This window comes from Orycteropus afer, unplaced genomic scaffold (assembly GCF_000298275.1).
Source record: "Orycteropus afer afer isolate SDZICR_OR568_19922 unplaced genomic scaffold, OryAfe1.0 scaffold00125, whole genome shotgun sequence".
NCBI lineage: Eukaryota > Metazoa > Chordata > Mammalia > Tubulidentata > Orycteropodidae > Orycteropus > Orycteropus afer.
In genome coordinates this window covers 7881352-7887193 of record NW_006921712.1, presented here as the reverse complement: position 1 = coordinate 7887193, position 5842 = coordinate 7881352, and positions in this window count along the sequence as shown.

Sequence of the window (5842 nt, the reverse complement as noted above, 5' to 3'; positions counted from 1 at the left end):
GGCCATTCTCACTTCCAAGGAGCATTCTGGCTGCACTTCTTCCAGGACAGATTTGTTAGTTCTTTTAGCAGTCCATGGTACTTTCAACATTCTTCCCCAACACCACAACTCAAAAACATCGGATATTTTAAGTCTTCCTTAATCATTGTCCAGGTCTCACATGCACATGATGAGTTTGAAAATACCATGGCTAGTGTCAGGCACATTTTAATCTTTAAGGAGATGTCTTTGCTCTTCAGCACTTGAAAGAGGTCTTTTGCACCAATTTTCCCAGTGTTATGTGTCGTCTGATATCTTGACTGCTTTTTGCAATGGTGTTGACTGTAGAAACAAGTAATAAGAAGTCTTTGACAACTTCAATCCATTCCCCATTTATTGTGATGCTGCTTATTGGTCAAGTTGTGAGGAATTTTGTTTTCTTTATACTGAAGTGTAATCCATACTGCAGACTGTAGTCTTCAATCTTCATCAGTAACTGCTTAAAGTCATCCTCACTTTCAGCAAGCAAGATTGTGTTGTCAGAGTATCACAGTTGTTAATGAGTCTTCCTCCAATCCTGATGTCATGTTCTGCTTCATAGTCCAGTTTCTTGGATTATTTGCTCTGTATACAGATTGATAAATATGGTGAAATGATACAACCATAATGCACTCCTTTCTTGATTTTAAACCATGAAGTGTTCCCTTGTTCTGTTTGAATGACAGCTCCCTGGTCTATGTACCAATTCCTCATGAGTACAATTAAGTGTTCTGGAAATCCTATTCTTCTCAATGTTGTTCACAATTCGTTATGATCCACACAATCAAATGCTTTGGCATAGTCAATAAAACACAAGTAAACATCTTTCTGGTATTTTTTGCTTTGAGTCAAGATCCATCTGACAGCAGCAGTGATATCTCTCATGCCCTGTCCTCTTCTGAATCCAGATTGCATTTCTGGAAGCTCTCTGTCCATACCTGCTGCAACCATTTTTAAATTATCTTCAGTAACGTTTTACTTGCATATGATATTAATGACATTGTTCAGTAATTTCCACATTCTGTGGGATCACCTTTCTTTGGGATGGGTACAAATATGGACATCTTCCAGTCAGCTGGTCAGGTAGCTGTCTTTCAAATATCTTGGCATAACTGAGTGAGTGGCTCCATTATGGCATCTGCTTGTTGAAGCATCTCAATGGGTATTTTGTCAATTCCTGGAACCTTGTTTTTTGCCACTTCCTTCAGTGTGACTTCAACTTCTTTCAATGCTGTTGGTTCTTGAACATATGTCACCTCCTGAAATGGATGAACACTGACCCATTATTTTTGGTACAGTGACTTTGTGTATTCCTTTCATCTTCTTTTGATGTTCCCTGCATCATTCAACATATTGTCAATAGAATCATTCAATATTGCAACTTGGGGATTAAATTTTTTCTTCAGCTCTTTCAGGTTGAGAAATGACAAGCAAGTTCTTCCCTTTTGGTTTTCTAGCTCCAGGTCTTTGCACATTTCATTATCAATTGGCTTTGTCTGCAAGAGCTACTCTTGAAATCTTCTGTTCAGCTCTTTTATCTTGTCATTTCTTCCATTTGCTTTAGCTACTTTCCATTCAAGGGCAAGTTTCAGAGTCTCTTCTAACATCCATTTTGGTCTTTTCTTCTTTTCTATGACCTCTTACTTTCTTCATGAATGATGTTCTTGATGTCATCCCACAATTTTTCTGGTTTTCAGTCATTGGTGTTCAATGCATCATATCTGTTTTTTAGATGGTCTCTAAAGCCAGGAGGGATAAATTCCAAAATCAATATTTTTGCTCTCATGGATTTGTTTTAATTGCCTTCAACTTCAACTTCAACTTGCATATGAGCAGTTGATGGATCTGTTCCACAATCAGCTCCTGGCCTTGTTTTGGCTGTAGATATTGAGCTTTTCCATAACCTTTTGCCACAGATGTAGTTAATCTGATTCCTGTGTATTCCATCTGGCCAAGTCCATGTGTATAGCTGCTGTTTGTGTTGTAAAAATGTATTTGCAATGAAAATGTCTTTTGGTCTTGCAAAATTCTATCATGTGATCCAGCTTTATTTCTATCACCAAGTCCAAATTTTCCAACTACCAGTGATTTTTCTTGGTTCCATCTTTTGCATTCCAATTACCAGTGATAATGAGCACATCGTGATTGCATATTCAACCAATTTCAAACTGAAGAAGTTGGTAAAAATCTTCAATTTCTTCATCTTTGGCTTTGGTGGTTGGTAGGTAATTTGAATAATAGTAATGTTAACTGGCCTTCCTTGTAGATGTATGGGTACTATCTTATCACAGACAACACTGTAGTTCAGGATAGATCTTAAAACATTCTTTGTCATGATGAATGACATATCATTCCTCTTCAGTTTACCATCCCAGGTATAGTAAATCATAAGGTTGTCTGATTCAAAAGGAACAAATCTGGTCCATCTCAGCTCACTAATACCTAGGAAATCAACCTTTATGCATTCCATTTCATTTTTGACAACTACCATTTTTCCTAGATTCATACTTCGTACATTTGATGTTCTGATTATTAATGGATGTTTGCAGCTGTTTCTTCTCAGTTTGAGTCATGCAACATCAGTAAATTGAAGTCCTGAATGCTTTGCTTTATTCATATCATTAAGGCTGGCTCTATTCTGATGATGCTGCTGTTTCCCAGTCATATTTTGAGTGCCTTCTGATATGAGTGGCTCATCTTCTGGAACCATATCAGACAGTGTTTCAGAGCTATTCATAAAGTTGCCCAGTAATATATCAAACAGTGTTTCTCTGCTGTTCATAAGGTATTCACTGACCAATGTTTTGAGAAATGGATGGTCTCTTCCTTCTTCCAAGTCTATCTCAGTCTGGAAGCTCCACTGAATCCTGTCCACCATGGGCAACCCTGCTGGTTTTTGAAACCTGGTGGCACAGCCTCCAGCCTCATGGCAACATGCAAATCATCATAGTATGACAAATTGATGGACAAGTTCATCTGTCTTAGCTGTTCCCAACTGCTCCCACACTTTCTGGCCTTCCCCTTACCTGCTCTTCCCATTGGCACCCAGCTCCTGCTGCTTTCTGCCTTGGGATCTCCCCTTACATGTTCTGGGGTCAAATATGGAACATGAGAATTCTACCACTGAACCAGCTATGCCATTGGATTACTACTTAAACCCCAAACCAAAACTCATTGTCGTCAAGTTAATTTACCTCATACTGACCTTATAGGACAGAATAGATATGCCTCATAAGGTTTCCAAGGCTGTAAATCTTTATGGAAACATACTGCCATATCTTCCTCCTGCAGAGCAGCTGGAAAGTTAAATCCTCCAACTCTTCAGTTAGCAGCTTTGTGTTTAGTTAGAAGACTTGAATTCAAGGTCCACTCTGAGCATTATGTTCACTGACAAGATATTTATTTTTCCAGTTAACTCACTCATAACAAGAGAAGGTTATCATTATAATTTCTATTTAAGTTTATACTGTACCATTTTGGGGATTCTATACGAATTCAATGTGTGTGTGTGTGTGTGTGTACATGAGTGTGAAAAAATACAAAGGAGCAGAGGAGTGGTCAGGAACATCCATACCTAATTCTGGCTGTAGCACTTATGATAGACTTTTGGACAAAGTCTTAACCATGGTAATTTTAAGATTGATTTTCAACTTTTATAAGGCAAAATTAGAGATGTTGCCTAAGGACATTTAAAGGTCCAAAAGAAAACAAGGCCATCAACAACGAAAACAGCAATTTCTATTTTATAGTTCTTCTTTTTAGGTTATTATTGTGTCTTAGACGGAGAGAGAGAGAGAGCTGTGATGGAGTCTCTGGTTTATATAGTCTTAAATCTAAAACAAAACAAAGCCAGAGGCTGTTGTTTCCTGGAGCAGAAAATTAAAAAGGTTTATGATTCCCGGAAATAGAGTTTATGATTCCTGAAAGGAGAGTAACTCCTTTCTTTGATCCCAATGGGAGAGAAGCGTGTCTACTGTTGAGAGTGTTTATTGTTCTTTGAAAATAAATTTCTTAAATTTGCTCTTGAAAACTGAGTTGGAATAGGAGCTTAGCTCTTTTGGTCCAGGATAGTTTTTTTCGTGTCAATTATTGGGCAGGAGGTAAAAATAATGGAGTTCAGAATAGGAAGAAAGCTGAAGGTAAAGACTGGCAAAGCAATTTTCTCTTGATATGAGAATATTTTCCCACTTTACATTTGTAACTGAATTCATTCAAATATCCACTGAACATCAGATATATGTAAGTCATTAAATAGGCTTTCAAATAAAAGAAAATAATTAGATTGATCTTTGTTAGGGCATGGTCTAAGCACTCAAAGTTTCCCTCCAGATGTAATGTACAATGAGTCCAAAGAAACAGGCAGGCAGTTTCAAGGTGGCAAGCAGCAAAAGAGTTTATTAGATAGACTTACATATGAGGTGGTATAGTGGATAAGGCATTTGGCTGCTAACCAGAAGGTCAGCATTTTAAAACCACCAGCTGCTCTTGGAAGGAAAGGTTTACAGCCTTGGAAACCCAGTGGGGGCCTCTATGAGTTGAAATTGACTCTATGGTAGTAAGTTTGATTTTGGTTTTTACATATGAGACATCTTCCAGGTGGCCACAGGACCAAGGCAATTCTCTTCATCCCTAGTAGGACACAGGGGTTTTTATGGTTATGGTGAACAAAGGTGGGTATATGTCAGAACTTCAGACTTCCAATGCCACCCCATCAGAAGTTACATAAGAGTGATTCATAAACAGAAGTGAGCTATGGGAAATCAAAGGGTGACCATGTTTGCCCTCACAAAACCTGTTTCCCTTCCCCTTTTGTCCACCCCTATGGACTGGATGGACTGGCATGTTCCCCTCTTCTGCAAGGTCCCTGAGGGCACTCTGGGCAGATATTACAACTATGCAGGTTGTTGTTGATGTCATTTGCCATCAAGTCAGACTAAAGGATGAGCAATGTTTCTATACTTGGAGGCATAGACCACAGTATCAATATAGACAGACACAACAGACAGCTCTATATCCAGGAAATAACCAAGACCAAGCAGAAAACATCTTCTGCCAAAAAGGAAAGAGGAAAACAGTCTAGCCATCAGGTATGTCCGAGACCTCTATCTGTTTTACATATGGCCTAATGAATCAGTAATGTTCTGATCGTATTCTGGAATAAAGGCACAGCATTCAGTCTTTAGTATGATAAATATCCTACCTTGAACAACTGTTAGAATTGCTGGAGCCATTTGGTTCTGAAGGGCTACCATCCTCATCTGGATGGTTCTGGCAGTTAATAGCCACAACCTTTCTATGCTATTATTCAGGGCCTGTTTATTAAAATTAATTAGAGCTGCAATTTGTCCCATTACTTCTAAGAAGTTAAGGGAAGACACAAAAACAGTTAAAAGGTAATCATACCAGTGGGAAAATGGACTTAGAGTAAGACAAGGAAACCCATGAGTTTCTATTAGGCTCAAAGCAGAGAGAGGAGGGTTTCCCCAGCACATCCTGTTCAGGTACCAATCAATCTAAACCACCCCAGATATTATAAACACACTCTTGTGGCTGTAATAGAAAGCTTTGTGGTCTCTTACCAAGATGCAAGCTTCCACAACAATCTTCTTGTTGTTGTCGTTGTTGTTAGGTGCCATCAAGTCTTTTCCAACTTATAGAGACCCCATTCACAGCAGTATGAAACACTGCCTGATCCCATGCCAGCTCCATGATCCTTGCTATACGTGAGCCCATCATCGCAGCCACCGTGTCAATCCATCTCATTAAAGGCCTTCCCCTCTTTCGTCAACTCTCCACCTTACCAAGCATGACATCCTTCTCCAGG